The sequence below is a fragment of the Coptis chinensis genome, chromosome 6 (assembly GCF_015680905.1).
Source record: "Coptis chinensis isolate HL-2020 chromosome 6, ASM1568090v1, whole genome shotgun sequence".
In the NCBI taxonomy this organism is placed as follows: Eukaryota; Viridiplantae; Streptophyta; class Magnoliopsida; order Ranunculales; family Ranunculaceae; genus Coptis; species Coptis chinensis.
Window position 1 is genome coordinate 30367601 of NC_141461.1, and position 22516 is coordinate 30390116.

Sequence of the window (22516 nt, forward strand, 5' to 3'; positions counted from 1 at the left end):
AATGAGAACATGCTTTGAACCCCCGCCGTCTGTTTACCAACTCGTCAACTCGCGGCATTGGATAACCGTCTTTTCGGGCACTCTAAATTTACATCCGCGGAAGTCAACACACATCCTGACCTTCCCATTCTTCTTCGGGACCGCGACTATGTTGGACAACCAGTCCGTGAATTCCACGTCCCTTATAATTCCCGCATTCTTTAATCTGGCCACTTCTTCTCGGATTCCTTCCGCGTATTTGGGCCTCATACCCCTCATTTTCTGTCTCACTGGCTTCGCGTCCTCCCTCATATGCAGGCGATGACATGCGAATTCCGGATCTAAGCCAGTGATATCCTCTATCCTCCACGCAAAGACGTCTTTGTTTCTCCCCAAGCATTGTATCAGCTTCTCTCTCCATTCCACTGCAAGACTCGACCCTATCGACGTGAAATTCTCTTCCTCTCCCTGCCCCAGGTTTACCATCTCTATCTCATCCAAAGTTTTTGGGATCACCGCGGCTTGCTCCCCCCCTTCCGCGGCTCAAGATGTAATTGCTACGGACCTCTTCCCACGAGCTCGTCGGCTTATCCTCCCGTCCGCGGGACATCCTTTTGATGGTATTTCGGTGACTATTTTGGATGCCACCTGATCTCCAGCGGACCTCATATGTTCCGTTGGGGTAGGGAATCGAATAACTTGATAATGCGTCGGCGGCGCGATCCTCATCTCATGTATCCATCTCCTCCTGGGGATCGCATTGTATGCTGGGGAGCTGGAATCGACCACCATAAACCTTTGAGAACACCGCCATCGGGTCCCGCTGTTCTTGGTAGCAAGAGTTCCCCATAGGCTCGCTGACGCCCCATTGAATCCGTACAAACTTGTCCGCGGAGGTCTCAGTTGTCCCGGGTTGATCCCCATCTCCTTTAGAGCCCCTCTGAACAGCAAATCCACGGCGCTACCACAGTCTACCAGGAGCCTTTTGACCACATAATTACCCATCGCTACTGTAATGACCAACGCATCCTCATGCGGTGTATCCACGGCTCGGAGGTCTGCCTTGGAGAATGAAATTGTCTCTTCCATTGTCTCTTCCCTGTATCTCTGTCCTCGGTGTGACTCATTGACCTGCTAGATACTCGCTGTCCTTCTGACCTTGTCCCGGTGGGCATTATGGCTCAGTGTTTCCCCGCTGAAAATAACATTTATAGTTCCCATTATTCGCCCGGCAATTTGCGCCTGCCCCTATTTGGAGGTTCCCCCACAAATTCCCTCAGCATCCCCTTCTCCACCAATCTCTGGACTAACCATTTTAAGGCATAACAATCGTTGGTCTCGTGATTGTGCACCTGGTGATAGTCGCAGTATGGCTTGTTAGGCATTTCCGCCGGAATGGTTCGCGGCCCTTCATATCCTTGCACATTTTTTATCAACGGCAATATCTCACTCAGCGGTCTCACCAGCAGGACGGTCTCCAATTCGTGGTATGGCTTCCTCTCCCTCGCTCTCTTGAACTACTTCCTCCCTCTTTCCGCCTCGATGATTGTCCGCGGTATCTCTCTTTGCCTCGGTCATTTCCCCCGGTCTTACCGCGTTCCCTCTCTTTCTCCACTGCTGATACTGTCTTGCCTCCCCTCTTCGATTCCTTCTGCATGGTATCTTCGTATCTGATGTACTTTTCTACCCGCGGGTATAATTCATGCAAGGTCGCAATCTCGTTCTTAGCCACAGACTGATGGACCGCCGTCCCGGGTCGCAGCCCCCTTTCGAACGCTATTACCGCCGTTCTCTCGTCCAGATTTTCCACCTTTAAGGTCTCGGCCTTGAAGCGACACGAAGATACTCTCGACGGACTCAGCGGATCTTTGTCTAACATTGAATAAGGCCGCGATGTCTACCACCCTCCTCTTCTGATGTATAAAATGGTCAACAAATGCCCGTTTCTAGCTTTGGAAATTCGTTATGCTCTTTGAGGGTAATCGATAGTACCGGTCGGAAGCCCCACCCTTAAGGCTAGCTGGGAACATCATGCACCATGAACCATCATACCTCGCTCTTTGCCGAGAGGCATCCGTTGTCCGAAGTGATGGATGTGATCCGCCGGGTCCCCGTGCCGTCATACCTCTCGAATCTCTCATTTGGTTGAAGCGTTTTGGTACCTCGGACGTCCATATCGCGTCCGCCGTGGGTTCGCGATTCAACCCCGCCACCACTTGACTAGCCGCCCGTTTGGGCCCCTTATGCGGTGAAGATTCGCCTCTCGCCGCTGTTAATCATTTCTTTGGACTCTGCTCCATTGTTAACCCGGTCACCGGATTGTCCACAAGGTCGGTCCTTGCTCCTCCTCCTCGCGCTTTTCTCTCCGCTTCCTCTTACGTCTCATCCCCGGATTCTTCCTCCCTTCTCTCTTTTCAATTCTCTCCTCAGCTCCTCATTTTCCTCTCTCAGCCTCCCAATTTCTTTCGCATGAGCATGCGCTTCCTCCTCTGCTCTTCCTCCCTCGTCCCTCTCCTTCTTCCACCGCTTCCCGGCATTTGTCCGGGACTCTCTCTTCGGGGCCTACCCACCGCCTTCTTTGGTGCCATTTCTACCCTGTTTGTCCCCACAGACGGCGCCAAATGTTATAACACAAATACCAATGGCAAGCTCTTATAACTCAAATACTGATTACAAGCCTGTTCACCGCTCTCTCTCTTGGCCGTGTTGCCCCACCCCTCTCTCCGTTTTCTTTTTTCCTTTCTTCTTTCTTTCTCCCCTCTCTTCCCTTTTATATCCCCTCCCTCTCTCATCTCAACCCTCCACCTGTCCCTCTATCTCGCGGTCCACTCCCCTCCATGTGTAGGGTTTCCGTACCGCGACCACGTGCTGTCATCACGATCTGGTGTAGCGCGGCCTTGTGGGTTATGTTAAGTCCGGCCCAATTCCCTATGATATTCCAGGACGGCATCATGCCACTACAAAAACATATGATCTCTTTAAAATTCACTATTTTCTTTAAGGGGAGCAATAGTCAAATCTTTAATTTGAGTGGTTGTTTTAGCGGTAAAAAGACAATTATCGCATTGAATAATTCATATGAGCAAGGTGGTACCAAAAGAAAAAAAAAAAAAAAATCTAAGAAAACTGAAGAGCGGCTTTTTATTTGGAAAATTACTAACCTGTAGAGCAGCTTCTCTAATTGAATTTGGTGCAAGAAGAGGATCAGTAAGGAGGGTAGTGTTGACACAACCACTAGAAGACAGAGCTCCCTGTTGTGTTCCCTGAACAACAAACCATTGTCCTTCAACACAATCAGTCACATACCAAAAACCTCGTATTTTTTCGATATCTCGTTCCTTTTTTTTTTTTTTTTTCCAATTCCCTTCATGTTTTAGGACACATTAAATTTCTACATTATAAAATGAACCATGAAGAGGGAATTCAAAGTCTAACACCATAGGTAAAATCAAAAAAGAAAAATCAATAAGGTTATACAACATATACTTGGCGTAAAATTTAGAATCGTTCTACTAATGTAGTTTTTACCTACAAAGGAAAAGCACTAAAAAAACCAGCACCACTTTCCAGCGCATATGGCTTGGGTTCTCCAATTGGATCACATATTATAACAGCCACATTCAGATCAAAGATGCAAAGTATCCTGACAAATTTAACACACACACACAAATAGAGCCATTATACAGAAATATCATGTCAATCGTTTTGTAAAATACTCTAATCCAAATGGATACTTAATAATTTGATTTGTAAAGAAAATGTACTGTAAAAAATGGTTCAGACGTTTAATTTACTTCGAGTATACAACAACAATTAAGTTCAAGAATAATCTAAATTCTGATACAATTTATGGTATAAAAGTTCAAACATACCACAAAATGATTTTATTTTTGTCACATTTTGTCTAAAAAAACTACATCTTCCATTGAAAGAAGTTCAAAAGTTACTGAGCCTGCTTGCTCAAAAATCCCAACCTCTTTGTTTTCCTCTAACTGCATTACCGTAAACATAGATGAGAAACATTACGCTAGTTGTGTTAGTAAAATAATGCAATTCTTTTTCCTTAGCAGTCATGTGCTAGAGTACTTTTGGTCATATATGTCGAAGCCTCTACATTGAGCCTCCTTGTATGACGTTTCCATAAGATGAAAATGTGAACAACTCAATCCATACTCTTTAGAAGACCTCTTCAACATGACACCCACACCAAATCTTTTTCTTGCCTAAAAGTCCATAAGTGTTTCACTAAAGTGAAGTTGGAAAGATCAAAGGTGCAGGAAGTTTAGAACAAATATATACTAATTATATTGTGAAACTCAAAGTATTAAGTCCAATTGCTCAATCAAGTGTGAAACACTCGAATCAATTATTCTTATGGGAAGGTTTCCCTAGACTTGCACTATATATAGTTATGTGGAAACCTTACAGAGGCATTAGAGCAAGATGGAATGGAGTTGGAGATTTGTTTAATCAACGGTATTTTGGAATATTTTATCGGTCATTATTACAATTACCATGACTACAATAAAGTTACCAATGCATTCTTATGCATCTATAATGTTGAACATGAGCTAGTTTCTGAAGGGTGAAAATGCATAATGTATACTTACCAATGCATACTTGTATAAGTGCTACTATGCTTGGTGTGTGTAAACCCACTCATAATGCAATTAAACACCCAAATATATATAATTAATGCCATGAAACTACAATATTTTTTACCTCAAAATACAACTGTAAAGAGACGTTCAAACTTTAGGCAGTAGCCAAATAGTTAGTACTACTAATATCATTTGAACACATTTTGTCATCTAACAAATTAAGATGTGTCTATTCAACAATCATCATGACTATAAAGTATTTAATCTCAAATTTACAAAACTGTCAAACCCATTTCACATGAAAAACTATAAACCCATTTCATTGCATCATGATCAATAGGTATATAAATCCAAATTGGACATGGCCCATATCCTAATTTTTGTTACGTAATAGATTTCTGGATTACATAAACTTTTTTCAGAGAAATATTCAGGGAATTGAAAAGATATCATAGAGATAATAACTAAACCCTACAAAGTTTAGTATAACAGAGATCCAAAATATTCAAGTCAACAAAAATTGTGGAAATTCTACTCATATTGTACCACAATAAATCATATATTTTATCAAAAGTTCTGAAAAACATAAGTTTGTAAAATATATTATACCAAAAATAAATATTCAATGATCTTAATGATAATATCTTTGATAAGGATTATGTCAAGTTAACTGAAATTGTTTCATTACTCAAAAAAAAAAAAACTAATATAAAATATTGAATAAGCAAGAAAATAAAAATAAACGCAATGAAAAACACAATCAACAAAATGATATTGAAAAGGTAGACCATGCAAAATTAAACAACAAATTTTCAGTAGAAGTTGTAAATTTTTTGGTATGTGTCTCCACTAGTACTTGCTCCATTGAGTTTTTGAAAGTCATAACCAAGACGCTGTAATAATGACCTAATCAAGATACTACTCAAATCACAGACATAAAATCAATATAATTAATTTCTAATGAAAGAAATGAGATTATACCTGCAAACAGTGAGACCACCGAGAAGCTTATATCGAAGAGACTCAGCTTGAGCAATAGTTCAAAGACCCCTATTGTTAACCTTCTCAGCATAAAGCTTAACACTATTTTTAGGAAACTTGAACATTTTCTGAACGACAGATGTCAGTTCCATAATCCTCCTCCCCTTTTCACCTTTAACAAATCAAATAACCCAATAAGCAAAATATAAATATTGAGAAAAAATGAGATTTTTATTTTAATTTAATTTACTGAGAACGTTTTGGGTACGGGTGGCATGGATGATGATTTCAGTACACAAGGGAGTGACCATCTTCAGCAAGTTCTCTTGTCAATACTTCATTCAGTTCGTCGAAAAATACTTCATCATCCACAAACTGTTAACCCAAAATAAACACATTAGGAATATATATATATATAAAAAAATATATATATATATATATATATATATATATATATATATATATATATATATAGTAAGAGAATGGGAAGAGAGGGAATACACCTTTCTTTCTTTGTTTTGCTCATCTGGGTCGCCATGATTGGAGGATGAGATTTAGTGGTGGTGAAAGAGAGAAGACTGGTTTGCGGGTCGTTAGGAGCTTATGAGCAATGCAAGATGCATTGGTATGAAGCTGTCCATATGTCCTGTGGCATCATACTTGCTTCCCCTCTTTCACTAATCCAAGTATAAATAGTTTTTCCCTGAGTGACTTGATCTATGAGTCCCCCAATGCTTTAAATAGCCATCAAGGGTAGACAGATCAGGAAATTCTAATCCTGGGAACTCCTCTAATATCCAAGGACTGCAAACTAAAGAAAGCGGTAACAATCTCTGCAGAAACATACGTTTCACGATAATTATAACAATCGCTTTGTAGAGTATGCATGTCATAAATCAGTTTAAAAAGCAATGATCTTCAAAATTACCTTTACATAAGGAAAAAACAGTAACGATCGGCTTGCACGCCTTGAGGCCATGGCATAAGATGAGTTTCTCTCTGTGAGCTCAAATGCCATTAAACTACCTACATAATAAGTGTTATTGAGACCTTGAAGTTCAGATTCCAACTTTTCATAAAACCCGAGCTTCATATATGTATTGGAGTAGTTAGTATCTCTAAGTTAGTAATGTTGGACAAAAATAAATGGATAGATTGGAGTAAATTATTGAACATACCTTAATTGTTAACATGAGGGAAATACTTAAAACGTTATTGTAAAACAACTAATTGCATTTCTGCTCCCATTTTGTTTACCACATAAATTGCAACCTTTGTCACCATTGGTCCTCTGATATCCTCGGAGTTTCCATAAGACCAGAATACGAAAATATATGTGTCTTCATAGAATTTTTGCATTGTAATTGAATGACCAATAGTTTTGGGATCCTCCATGAAATTCCCAAAGTAATAGAACCCCTTAGGGATATGTTCCATACCCTTAATCTATAAAGCAGTTGTATAATAATCGATAGACTGCACTTTACCAAACAACTCCACTTTGAGCTCGGTCATACCGGTCATACCTATGACTTCCAGGAAGAAAATTCTTGATTGTTTGAAAGTTACTAAGATAGAAAATAAAACCACTATGAAACAGTCGAAGTTGACATTTTGGTGCACCTTCTGAAGTTGAAGAAGGAGATTTGTAAGTTTTTCCACTGTTGAAAGGAAAAGCGCTTGAGATTATGACTTTATCAAATTCCAAAATTCATTTTCCTCCCTCACTATTATTGACATCAATGGTAATGCCAGAAGAGCTGCATGTGATTGCCAGAACTTCAGTGTTGCAATGGACTTCTATTGGCAAAGATTGACTGATCGTATACCAAACACTTGTATATCCTCTTCTAAAATGCCTAATCTTTCCTGTCATAGAAGTGCGGATAAATTCATGTATATAAGTATATGGCATGTCTTCGACAAAGCTATATCCGGATGATGTATATCCATAAGCCACCGCCTTGGGGACAAATTTGAGTCCATGAGACTCGAGAAATTTTGGAGTTATGTAAAATGCTATTTCAATTCACTCACTGCATGTATCCCAATTCAATTTGAGTTCTTTGTCTCTTCCTGCAAAGATGAACTAAATCTTTAACATTTGAGTTGCCAACTCTGACAGACTAATCAAATAGTTGTTTCTAACTAAAACTGACCTGGAGTTTTATAGTCATAGGAATTACGGACACATAATCATCTGCCACTTATTTCATGTCCTAAAACTTTCCTGTAGTTTCAATGAGTGTGAACTTGTGGAATCCAACTCTTCAAATTTTGCAACTTCCTATAAAAATATATGGTATCCACAATATGAGAATTTTGCATAGAAAATGCCAATTGATACAAAGACATTGGTTTCAAAATATTGCATACCTTCTATGTCAACTGATTCACACATGCCTCCAACTGTGTGATATTTCTCGAGCACGGTTATGATTTTGTAATCGAGCTTAACCAGTGCATAGGCTGATGATAAGCCACTTGGGCCAGCTCCTACTTTGGTGATTCTTGTATCCACTGGAAAGCATGGATGCACCTTGGAGAACTGATCCTCTATAGATTTGCCAATGTCCATGTTTTCTGTTATTTAAAGCTTCATGCAACATAACCTGCTTGCATCAAACAACAACATCAACCCTATCATTCTCATAGCTTAGTACCCCGAATTTGATCATCTCAAATGCTCGTATGTAACTAACAGTACACCAAAGTGGTGAATCCCAAAACTATTTCAGGTTTTTATTTGATAGGACTAATATCTTCAAAGTTAATGGCATAACTCATGAAGAGAAGCAAAATGAGAAACAGAGAGAAAAACAAAAATTTTACGTTGGTCTCTAAGCTTTTATGATGACAATTATTCAGTAAATGTATTACAAATGTATTAGTATATTAGTATATACAAATTTATATTACTAACGCAACCGCAATTTTGGTAAATCATATTTGTTCTCTTGACGGAACTTTTTGGTTTCTTACTCGTGGGTTTTTCTGTTAGAGTAATAGGTTTTGGAAAAATAGTTACCTTGCTTGGATAAACATAGTGGATCCAACATTGATTGTTGTGTTCATATGACAAAGAAGATGATTAGTATCAAACCTGCTCCTTCATCCTGCAACCCAAAAACATTTAGAAAAAACAAAGGCCTAAAAAAAAATTACACAATAAATAGGAAATTTTATATCAGTTTTATTAAACCTCAAATGGCATAAATGATTCTCACCTGTATAGAATCCATTGAAATTTTAATCGGATAAATCTTTCTCCTTTCTACACGGATAACTTATGTATGATTGATAGCTATAAGTATTTGTGTCATGGCTGCTAGTTTGGTTTGATGCAGTAGTGGGGCTATTGTGAACTCTTGCTTAGTAGGGAAGAAGATAAGAGACAATTGTAGTTTGAGGAGAAAAGTTAGGTTTTCGGTAGAATTTGTATAAGGTTTATTTAATTTGTTATATATATTTTTTAATTTGAAGAGTCCATAGAAAATTAAGAATAGATTAGGGAGATTTAAACAAATCTGGGGAGGTGTCACTAATTATTATTCCATCCAATTTTTTAGGAGCCAATCATATTGATCGAGGTGCAAAATGGAGCGATATGGTGAGGAAAGAGAATATGCACGAGCTTATATATATATATATATATATATATATATATATATATATATATATATATAAGAAAGCGACTTCCCGTAGTAACCATTTTTTTTGTTCAACAAGTTTGGATAAAAATTATTCGCCCATAATATTTGACATATTTCGGCTTGCCAATATATAGACTAATTATGCCATTATCTCATATTTCGGCTCCCAATATCTACTATCTATATACTAAAGCAGAGACTTTTAAAGAAGGATTTTCTCTCTCCAATGTGGCACTCTAATATGAGAGTTAGTTTTTTTCTATCCTATGTGATACTTTAATATGAAATATAAATTGAACCTCTTTGAACAGTTTGAGTGTATTTCTAATTCTTATATTTAGAGAGTTTGAGTGTATTTCCAATTCTTATATATTTGATCAAAAAAAAAAATTGCTAAAAAATAGGTGATTTGTATAAAGTAATTTTCTATTATGAATCAAACACTTTTAGTATATTAATTCTTATATATTTGATCAAATAAAAAAAATTGCTAAAAAATAGGTGATTTGTAGAAACTAATTTCCTATTATAAATCATACAATTTTAGTATCTATGATAAAGCACCAACTTATTTCGAATATATCCTTAACACGGCCTCAAAACATAGTTAAAAAAAATTATACAAAAAATAACATCACAAAATATATAATAGAAAATTAAAAAAAAACGGCAAATCAATAATAAAAAATATTTAAAAATATATATAATATTGATTGAAACTAACTTAAAAAAATAATTAATGGGGAACCGAAAACTGGATGCAAATGCATCGAACTAACGTCAAATAATATTTAACGGGAAATCGGAAATTGGATGCAAATGCAAGTATTAAACTAATCTTAAAAAGTAATTAATAAAAAATCGTAATATGAATAGAACTGTATTAAACTAACCTTAAAGAATAATTAATGGAAAATTAAAACTTTGATGCAAATATATCAAACTAACATCAAAAAATAATTGTCGGAAAATTGAAAACTGGATGCAAATGCATTAATATTGAGCTAACCCTCAAAGATTAAATTAACGGAAAATAAGAAACTGGATGCAACTACATTGAACTAACCTCAAAGAAAAAATAATTATAAATTGGAAACATAATGCAAATGCATGGAACTAATCTTAAAAAATAATTAACGGGAAATCATAAACCGAGTGCAACTGCACTGAACTAATCTCAAAAAATAAACTTGATGCAAAATCTCAAGAAATAATTATCGGAAAATCGGAAACTGAATGCAAACTCATTGAACTAACCTCAAACAATAATTAACGAGAAATTGGAAACTAGATGAAAATGCAACTTTATCAAATAATAAATGAGAAATCGAAAACTGGATGCAAATGCATTAAACTAATCTCACAGAATAATTAACGGGAAATCAGAAACTGGATGCAAATGTATTGAACTGATCTCAAATAATATAACAATTAACAATAGGAAATTGGAAATTGGATGCAAATGTATTAAACTAACCGAAAAGAATAATTAACTAGAAATCAGAAACTGGATGCAACTGCATTGAACTGATCTCAAAAAATAAATAACGGGAATTGGAAATTGGATGCAACTGCATTGAATTAACCTCAAAATATAAATAACGGAAAATCAGAAACTGGATGCAAATGCATTGAACTAACCTCAAAACATAGTTGGGTTATATATTGTGGAAATGTCTCGATAAGTATAGTTTTGCATTTAAAATGGTGTTTATCTTATCTCTTTCCGTATGATTGGGAACTCCTTGCATTTAAAATTATGAACTTTGCCTTATTAGGCAATCTCACAAAATTTCAATCAAACTTCTATTATTAAACAACAAAATGAAGCTGAAAGGTTTTATCAAAGGTGAGTTCTTTTTTTTTTAATGGAGAGTGAGATTTTCACGTTATAAGAAATTTGGTTTAGTAATCAATATAATATTAATATATAATAGTTCTGCATATTTGTAAATATTTTCAGAATAATTAATATAATAACACCCGTTCGTAGATAATCTTTGAAGATTCCACATTGTGAGTCATACATAATTTAAATAATAATTAATGGAAAATCGGGAACTGGATAATCTTCGATGATCCCACATAGTAAATTAAGCATAATTTACATTTTATGTCATGTTTGCAAGGACACTACAGATGGATCAGTAGAAGTTGGTATTATACACCACATTGGATAATTATAAGGAAATCGGAAATTGGATTCAAATACATAACTGGGCTCAAAGAGTAATTAACGGAAAATTGGAAACTTTATGCAAATTGTATTAAACTAACAACAGAGAATAACTAACGGAAAATTAGAAATTGGATGTAAATCCTTGAAAAATATTTAATGAAAAATCATAAACGGTAAGCAAATACATCAAAGAAACCTCAAATAATAATTAATGGGAAACCGAAAACTGGATGCAAATGCATTGAACTTAACTCAAAAAATAATTAACAGAAAATCAAAAACCAAATGCAACTGCATTGAACTAACCTCATAAAATAATTGGTGGGAAATCGGAAACTAAATGCAAATGCATTGAACTAACCTCAAAGAATAGTTAACGGGAAATCAGGAACCGGATATAATTGTATCGAACTAACCTAAAAGCATAAATAATCAAAAACTAGATGCAGATGTATTGAACTAACCTTAAAGAGTTTTTAATGGGAAATCGGAAAATGGATCCAAATGGAATGAACTAATCTCAAAGACTAATTAACGAAATATTAAAAAATGGATAAAACTACACTGAACTAACCTAAATGAATAATTAATGGGAAATTATAAATTTAATGTAATTGCATTGAACTAACCTTAAAAAATAATTAACAGGAAATAGGAAACTTGATGCAAATGTATTGAACTAACCTCAAAGAACAATTAACATAAAATCGGAAATTGGATGCAATTACATTGAACTAACCTTAAAGAATAATTAACGGAAAACCAAAAACTGGATGCAACTTCATTAAACTAAAATAAGAGATTAACTAACAGGAAATCAAAAATCGGATGTAAATGCATTGAAATAACCTCAAAAAATAGTTAACTAGAAATCGGAAGTTGGATATGCATCACACTGACCTCAAAGCATATATGTCTACTTTTTTAGCTTTCTCACATGAGTAATTATGAACCCAAAACGAAATTGAGTTTATAAAAATAGACTCTTACATGTATGCAAAATGTATAGAAATTGTAAATTATCGAACTAACCTAGAAAAACAATTAACGGGAAATCAGAAATTGGATGCAGATGTATTGAACTAACCTCAAAGACTAATTAACAGGAGATTGGAATCTTGATGCAAATGCAATGAACTAATCTCAAAGACTAATTAACAAAACATCGAAAACTGAATGCAACTGTACTGAATTAATCTTAATGAATAACTAATGGGAAATCATAAAGTGGGTGCAATTGCACTGAACTAACCTCAAATAATAATTAATGGAAAATCAGAAACTTGATGAAACTGCATTGAACTAACCTCAAAGAATAATTAATGAGAAATTGAAAACTGGATGTAACGTAATACATTAAACTAACCTTAAAGAATAATTAATGAAAAATCAGAAGCTTGATGCAAATGCATTGAACTAATAACCCTAAAATATATTTGTATTATATGTAGGGGAATAAATGTCTCGACAAATATAGTTTTGCATTTCAAGTAGTGTTTATTATAATTCTTTTATGGTGATTAGGAATGTCTTGCTATTCAAGTAGCTTCAATATTATCTTCGCCACATTGAGCATTCTCACAAAACTTCAATCAAACTTCTATTATTAAACCTAACAATAAAAAGAAGTGGATGACTTTTATCAAGGTTTGATGATTTCTTTTTATAGAGAGTAGTGCAAGAAATTTAAATGAGTAATTAATATAATTTTCATATCTCATAGCTATACATAGTTGGTAATATTTTTTAGAATAATTTAATATAACGGCACCCATTCGTAGGACACGTTCATGTGATAAATCTTTTTAAGTGGGAGTAGTATATTCTTTAAGGATATGAAAACAATCAATCTGTTTTAGTAATTTGTACACATTAATACGTAAGCTGAACGGTGATGATTTACCGCTAAATCACCATAAATCTAATAAAACTATTATACATGCTAGATCGAGTTTAAAATAATTTCATTTGAAAATTACGGATTAATATTCTAAACCACAAAGTGAAGAGGCTATCTCAATTTGATCAATTAGTTTTCAAGTACTTATGCACCATAATCGCTGCTCATTAATGTATTTCGGTTTATTTTCAATAAAAATATATTCTGATTCGAAAATTTGCCGGATAGCCTATTCACTTTCCAAGTATTTATGCATCATAATCGCTGGTCATTAATATATTTCAGTTTATTTTTAATAAAAATATATTCTTATTCGAAAATTTGTGTGAGACATTTTGTAAAGCCGTTTCAGCACACAAAATACTTAATAGATCCCGGGCATATGCCCGGGTTCAAAATCTAGTATAGACTGAAAAGGAGTTATCTCTCAAAAGATAGTGCAAACCATTTCCTATCTCTTCAACTTACGTTGAGCAGCCACCTCATCCCCTTTTTTTCCTCTAAGGTGGACACCTCATCTTTTACAATGATTCGGGCAGAAAAAATAATAAACTCACGCCCAGTTTTTTGGTAGCTGAAAAAAAATGAAAAAGAAATGAAAAAAAAAAAAAAAAAAAAAAAAAAAAACCTTTCGTCAAAACTCAACAACGATCTCATTCTCCTCCTCCTCTTCTTCTTATAGGGTTAGGGTTTGACATTTTGAGTGTTTTCAGTATCACATTTTTAATTGATAGACCGTTTAATTTTATTCTGTTGTCAAGGATGATATTGTAGCGAGCTGAATTTATGTCGACTATGCTGATGTTCCTTTACCTTTCTCAGGTTTGTTCCTTTTTAGCCCATGATAAGTGTTTTAAGGCATGTCTATGAGTTATGCTGGAATAAAGCACTGCTGTAAAGAGCACATACTTTGTAGAAGCTACCTTATTCACTCATTGATCATTTTTGTAATAACCACAATATTGCTTGCAAAGTTGTAGGTACTATGCTTTTTTAGCATAGCTGCTCAAGAAGTTGATACATTTGGTGACTACATTTCTTTTTTCATTAAGAAATTTGCTTTATTATTTTTGTATATGTTTTTCCTTAAAGGAAGGAACTTCCGTTACTTTTTTCTCACAACTTTTGTTTACACCATTTTTTCGTTTATGTCCTCCTCATAATCCAATCAATTTGCATCACTAATTCTACACTTGTGTGAGCAAAGACCCCGAAGTTGTTATAATAGCAGTAGCACCATGTTATATACTTCTCACTTCTCACACTACTAATAACCAAAAGAAACTAAAAAACAAGAAGACAGGGCAGTTTGTTTCCTAGGTGTTTCAAAGTATGCATCAAAGCCCACCGAAGGAAAGAAAGAATATGTATGAGCAAAAAAAACTTCATATGAACACCCAAGCTCAAGATTCAATTTGCTCAACTCATAAACTAGCTCACAGTTTAGGGCTCTGATTGATTCAATATGGCAGGATCAGTATGAGTACCTGAAAGTCTTGATGACAGGGGAGCCGCAAGTGTGCTCCTGGCAAGCAAAAGAACGACATATATGTTTTAGCAAGTGAGAGCATTTTTACAACAACAGTAAGTACCCGAAGAAGCAAAGATGACAAAGAGGACCTTAAATAGGCTGCATTAGAAAAACTTCCAATTTATGACAGACTGAATGTATCTCTACTGAAGCTGGTAAGAAAAATAAACCTCAACTAATAATGGGACTCTTTCTTTCATTTTCATCAATCTGCCTTTAATGATAGCAATGCTTTTGTTACACAAGTTCTTTTTATGTGGCAAATTAAACTATTATTTTTCATTTAGTTAATATTAATTAATTAAAAAGTGGATGCATCCCACGATTTTAATTTTCTTAGAAGTATGACTAAACATTGTAAATTGGTTCTATGCTTTTCAAATACAACATATTTGGTTCATAATTAGCAGCAGGAAGGCTTGGGATCTTAACGATTGGCAACATAGTTTTTAAATCTTTTTACGATATTTTTCATTAGACGTAATTTCTTTTAACAATAGAAGTATTTTAATAGATTGGGATATTTGTTTTCCATCCCAAAAGGAAGGCCTGTTTCCAGTAATTGTTTAGAATTTCAAAGGATATGTAAGAGAGGTTTCATTTTGCATTTTTGGGAAAATTATCCCAAAAGGAAGTTACTTGTTAAGCTACAGGGGGCATGCTTTGGATGACAATTTGTTTTGGTACAGAACTTGCTTGACACATACAAGTGTTGTATGAATTATGCAAAATATATTTGTGTAAACCAAGAGAGAGGAGATAACATTTCCAAAGACTGCTTTGAAAATGGTACGTTCTTGACAACCTACCCGAGAAAGATGAGAAGAAAAGGAGCTTCATACCGTTGAAGTCATGCGATAGAGAGAAACAAATAATCTTCATCACAGATCTAGAAAAGAGAAAAGAATAGTGAATTTAATCATTTTTAGTAGTAATTTTTATCACCCGTTCGCATTTGCCTTTTTACCACCATGTATTGTTCATAGATACTTTCGCATAGTATTTCTTTTTTGATGCAGGAGGTTTTAAGGGAATACATAGAGGCAGCACAATCATGTAGGCTTGAGACAATCCCAAGTATGCCTAAATGATTGAGAATATATACTAATGTTGATTGTGGAGATAATGAAGAAACTGCTGGTACATAACAAGGGATGTGCTAGTAGAGGAGCGCTAATTAGAATTGGAGTTTTAATTGTTAAATTAATTATTTTAGTATCGTAGAATGTATACAAACCATAAAGTTGTACCGAATACAATTGTATTGATATTAATTTTGTTATATTGTTGTTTCCTTTGATCGTGTACATGTACATATGAAAAAATGTTCGTATACTTTACAGAGAATAGTGAGCCTGTGCAAATTATGCATTATGTTCATGAAGATACTAGAGAGCGTCTTGATTACTATGGCGTTAAAGCTAGACTGGGATTTGATGAGTCATTGATGGCAACAATAGTGTTGTATCTATCAAATGTCTCTCATGGTGGCGAGACTCTCTTCCATAAATCAGAGGTATGTGATTGGAAGGATACTAAAATGGCACAATCTATACATTCTGCTGTCAGTCTAAAAACAGCCAACCGAAGGAAGATACATGGTCTAAGTGTGCAAGGACAAGTTATGCCGTCAAACCACTTAAAGGAAATGCTCTTCTCTTTTTTAATGTGCAGCCCAACACAGCACCGGATGAAAACATCTCAAATGCTAGATGCCCTGTTCTTCAGGGTGAGAAGTGGTGTGCCACTAAATACTTCTACTTAAGCGCTATTGACAGAACGAAGATCTCATTGAAAATCGAGCAAAGAACGAATACACTAATGAAGAAGATAGTTGTCCAGAGTGGGCTGCCCAAGGAGAATGCAATAGGAATCATGGGTTCTCAAGCCGATATCGGTCACCAGCAACATCACAACTCTCAATTCCTTCCTTTCTCTCGCCAAACTTCCTTTTATAGTCTCACCCTCGATGAGGTTCAAAACCAGTTATTGGGGAAACCCCTCAAGAGTATGAGCCTTGACTAGCTTCTCAAGAATGTGTGCACTGCCGAAGACAACGACAATGCCACTTCCGCTTTCCACCATCAGCCCAGCCTCAGCAAAAAACCGTTGATGAGGTCTGGAGATATATTCAACAAGGTCAAGACAACAACAATACTAGCAGTAATCAAGAGGATACAGCTAAGGAGAGGCAACCCACTCTCGGTGAGATGACTCTCGAAGATTTCCTAGTCAAAGTTGGGATTGTCTCTCAATGGTCTTCTGGCAATAAAGCCGCAACACCTGTTATAGGGCCTGATCTTATGATCTCAGCCCCACAGACCCAATGGTTGCAATACCAGCTCCCTTCTGTCCAGCAGCAACAACAACAACAGTCTCAACAACAAAATATGATGGGGGTTTTCATGCCCAGTCACCCAATCCCACAACGTCTAACCAGATTCCCAAACTCTCTTCTGGACACCGATTATCCTGAAAATCAATTGGCCATTTCATCCCCTTTGATGGGTACCTTATCATATACACAGGCACCTAGCTGCAAACGGGGTGCCTCTATAGAAATTATAGAGAAGATTGTTGAGAGGAGGCAAAAGAGAATGATCAAGAACAGGGAGTCTGCAACTCGATCGCGTGCCAGAAAATTTTTTTTTTTGGATTGTTGCTTGATAATATTGTCACCATGCTGAATTTTGTTGACAAGCTTACACAAATGAGCTGGAGAACAAGGTATCACGTCTAGAAGAAGAGAACGCAAGGCTTAAGAAACAAAAAGGTATGAGGTTTCTAGCCATGTGTTTTGAACCTGTGTGACCTTCTATGAAGAAAAAAAAATCATATTATCTTTTCTTAATTGGCATAATTCTGAGATAGGATTTTTGAGAAAGTGTTTTGTTGTATGCCAATCATGTCACTAACAAGATAGATGGTCATGGTGTAAAATCCCCCTTCCCCCACCACATGCGCATGAACACAAAGAAAACAAAATTTATAGAAACATAGAGAGATAGGGCGGAGAGATCGTAGCTTGAGCAAAGAGATTGTACTTCATTAGATGTCTTCACTTGCTAGAAAGGTATTACCATGTATGTGTGGAAGGTGCAGTGTGCATTGAAGATCATGCTTTACAAATGGAATCAGTAAGGCACTAACCAACTATGGTCATTTACCAATTCAGCATATCCCAAAAATTATAACCACTTTGGTTGTTAGGCTCAAGTAGGTTGCGCATGAAAGAACGTATCAAATGGATTAAGACAAATTAAATAAACAAAACATACCTTCAGCCACATTAAAAAACAAGGTTTTAAAAAAATCCTATTTAGTTTAATTTTTGAAGCCGTGATTCTTCGTACTTTCCTTATGTTGTGTGTAGTGCTTAAACTAAGAGTAAGTACTCCATGTCTAATGACACTATTTTGTCGAATAGCTCAAATTGATCACTGGGATTAAGGTGCTTTGAGGGTCTAGAGCAGAAAACATTTCCTTGATGCGTTAGATCTATCACGAATGTGTCAAAGTGAAATTATCAAATTGTCGGAAAGATAATATGAAGTTCTAGGAAAATGCCTCGTTGGGTTGCATCTTTGCTAACACAGGTAAGTATGTATATATTGTTGGGATATTTGGCCTTTACAAAGCCAATGAATATTTATTGATTATACATGGTGATGTTTAATTAAATACACGTATCTTATTATTATGTATATGGGTAAACTAATATTATATGATGAAACCATAAGATCCATATGTAATAGAATTAGAACAATCAAGCATATGAAGAGTCATGTGCAGGAGATTTGATTGTATCTATTTACCTAGAATGCTCACAGTTAGGGGTGAAGTATGACTCTTCACTTATAAGACTGCAACATACATAACTTCTATATGATAGGATGATGATATCTTAATCATTTGAGTATGACTCTAAGTTTGTATATTGGTGTAGTCACATGACTGACACTGAGAGGATCAAAGTGAGAACACACTATAAATTTGCTGTTAAGGTTAGTGTGCAAATCTCACTCTACCAATTAATCCCTAGACTTGAGGAATTGTGAAAATTCATTGTGTCTCAAATTTATTATTTTGAGACGTTAAAAAGTAATGTCTATTCATAGACTAGACTTAACGTTTTGGGTAATAAATATAGGACGTCTTGAATCACGAATTCTAATAAAGGATCTACTACTCTACGAAGTTATGTATTAGGAAATTGTGACATAACTAATTGAGCTCAAACCCGGCCGGCATAAGAAATAATTTCTTAATGCTCAATTGATGTTAAATGTCAAATTAGGTCAATTAGACATGGGTGTGACAGTGAAGGACAAATTCCCAATGGTCTAATTGTGAATACAAGTAAGGTGGAGGGACTTAGATATAATTAATGGTAGGAAAGGACTTTCTTGAAAGTTCTAGGGGCTTTATTGTAAATATGGATTTGTTAATGGGCACTTTCCATATTAAAGAGATATATATTAAAAGTATTTTAATATATCAAGTACAAGTACTTGTATGACAAGGACTTGTCCTCTTAAGATAAGACTTGGAATCTAAGTGGATCCCACTACACACACACACTACGTGATTCTCAAAGTTTCTCTATATAAGAGAATGACTTTTTGGAGAAAGGGACCATTAGTCTTTCCAAGAAAAGTACAACTAAAAGTAGGAGAAAAGCAAAAGTGTTTTGTAGTGTGTTATGTGGTGAATACTACTAGAAGGCTGAAGACTAAGTGATTTGGATTCAACTTTGGAAAGTTTCTATTTACTGTCAATCTTAAAATTTGGCGTCTTTGAAGGTATTTTTCTTTTAATTTATTTTTGATCAATAATAGATTGGCCTGTTAAAGATGTAGGATTAAAGTAATCCCAACAATTGGTATCAGAGCGGGTCATGCTATAATCTATTTTTTATTTAATAGAATAATCAAATCTGAAAATTTTATATGAGATATATAGTTATTTCAGATCTGCATGTTCTAAGAAATAAAAGTTTAATTTTTTTAAAGCATTGAAACATACTATTTAAAATTGAAAAAGGAAAAGATATATTAAGGTTGTTAACATAAGATGTTAGTTTAATTAATATGTTTTTTATGGTGAGTGCTAAAAAGAAAATAGAAAGCATACGTGTTTATTTTGTATGGTAGAATTTTGTTTTTTATAGAGCATAAGGCGTTGGTCGATTTCTACTGTTGGTTATAACTGACACTCTATAGAGTCTAGTTTATCATCTCGTACGTCAGCATAGTTAGTAGACCTTTTGACATGCTAAGCATGTGAGACTCTTTAGATAATGGCTTGAAAAGAACTATTTATTTAAGGACCACATGTCCTAATAAAGGACGGAAATTTTCTTTGAAGAAAAGTGCATAGTTTCTGTACTATTATGTCATAGGAATCTTTTGTCTTGATAAGTAAACATGGGGAGTTGGACGTGAGTAATTACTGTTAGTTGCTTTGGGACTCTGTCCTTTAGTGCATGCCCTTAGTACTTGTTGTACATGGATTTTTTTTCTGAAAATTGTATTAGGACACATGGAAGTAAAAGACGAGATTTGTTTTTCAGACATGTGCATAGTTTTTGTGTACTGACACTTGCAGAAGATATGGGTAAATCATTTATATGTAAAATATGTACAACAGACATGGTTTTGCATAAACACATGTGCAGGTTTGGAAGTTATCACTTTCATTCATGGCATGTATATATATATATATATATATATATATATATAGTTGCTGGACCTTTGTCTACTGACACATGCAGGAGATGCTTAAGGTTTGTACAGGAGACATGGGTAACGGGGGTTTTTTTTTTCATTATTGAGATAACTGAAAATGCTTTTATCTATATATTAACGGTAAACTAACAGTTGAAATTCATGTGCTATGGTATGCTATTGGTTTAGTATCACAATGATATATTTACCCTTATTTATTGTTGGCATGAGATGCATGGTTTGTTAAATAGGTAGTATATCATTGATAATTAGTGACATATACATAATGTTAATATTCATATTAAGAGTTGTCGATATATGTTGATCATTAATTGTTAATACCCCCAGGTTATATAAAGCAAGTGGTAAAGGTATTTAATTTACGAATTGAATCCCTTTCTACACCGTTATCAATTCAATAGGAATTATATTTTTAGATGTGATTAATATGATCCCTATGGATAAAGTAATTGCATGCTAAAATATTTTTTGTCTATTGTCTATTCTTAAGAAGAAACATTCGTATATGGCTAGTGAGAGTGTTTTCTCTTACGGATTCATTATCTCGCGGTTAACTAAAACATAATTCATTATCATTAATGAATTATGATGATGACACACTTGGCTGAAATATAGTTAACATCCCTATGGTTTGTGCAATTATGTTTTAGTAGCAAAAGGAATTATAATGGAAATCATATTACATGTATGTAAAATTGATGGGTCTAGTAGAACTCGCCTGATTAAGTTAAATAATTTTGATGCCCTATGGATAAGAGATTATTCACAAGTATTAGGTTTCTATTGCTTATATTTGTCTTATTAATACAATATGGAGGGTGTTGTATTTTTATTATATAAGCGGGCTATTGGTTTATTCAATTTCCAAAATCAATATTAAATGCATTATAATAATTTTTGTGTATATGTAAATGTTCCAGATATGTCTCAATCAAATTTCAGTCCTTTAGCATCTATCTTGAAAGAGAACAAGTTAACTGGTCCTAATTATATGGACTGGAAGCGTAACATTAACATTATCTTGACTGCTGAAAGTTACAAAATTGTTCTCACTACCCCTTGCCCCCCTGAACCAGCAGACAATGCTAGTGCAAGACTGAAAGATGAGTACAAAAAATGGCAAAAGGCCAATGAGATGTCCAAGTGTTATCTCCTGGCATCCATGTCAAACGTACTCCAGCACCAACACCAAAATTTTGGTACAGCTACTGAGATCATGACCAATTTGCAAGAGATGTTTGGCGAACAAAATCGTACTAAACATCAGATTGCAATGGCAAACCTGATGAATACAAAAATGGATGATGGGACTCAAGTTAGGGAGCATATCTTTAAAATGATTGGCTATGTCAATGAGTTGGAGATCCTAGGCACTGAAATAGACGCCAATTCACAGGTTGATGCTATTCTTCAATCTTTGCCAGTTTCATTTAATTAGTTCAAGTTGAACTACAACATGAACAATATGGATCTGACACTGCCAAAGTTAATGAACTCTTTGCAGCAAGCTGAAGACTTAGTTAAGGTTAAACCAAGTGTAATGGTCTCAGAAAATGTTGGTGTTTCCAAGCCTAAGCCGAAAGGCAAAGGCAAGTGGAAAAAGGGTAAAAAGTTTGCCCTTGGGGCAAAAGGGGGAGTGGAGAAGAATTCAGGGGCTAAAGCAAAAGGTAATTGTTACCATTGTGAAAAGCCTGGTCATTGGAAGCGAAACTGTAGAGATTATCTGGCTATGAAACAAAAACAAAAATAAGGTATGCAACCCTTTATTCTTGAAACCAAAGAGTTGGTTTTTCCTTTTGACACCTGTTAAGTGGAATAAGAGGTCACTAACTACTTTTGTAAAATGTTACAGGAGTTTCAGAGGAAAAGAATGATGAATGAAGAAAAGGAGTACCAGGCACTAGGGACAGAGGCAAATGTTGTTACAGTATCAATAGGAGTTTAT

The 22516-nt window shown here is 35.1% G+C and overlaps 2 pseudogenes; one reads left to right on the top strand and one right to left on the bottom strand.

Annotated features, from left to right (window-relative positions):
* Nucleotides 1–709: 709 nt before the first annotated feature.
* On the bottom strand, nt 710–8168 carry LOC147492533 (uncharacterized; annotated as a pseudogene).
* An 8531-nt stretch (nt 8169–16699) lies between these two features.
* Nucleotides 16700–22009, top strand: LOC147492534 (ABSCISIC ACID-INSENSITIVE 5-like protein 2 pseudogene; annotated as a pseudogene).
* The last annotated feature ends 507 nt before the right edge of the window (nt 22010–22516 follow it).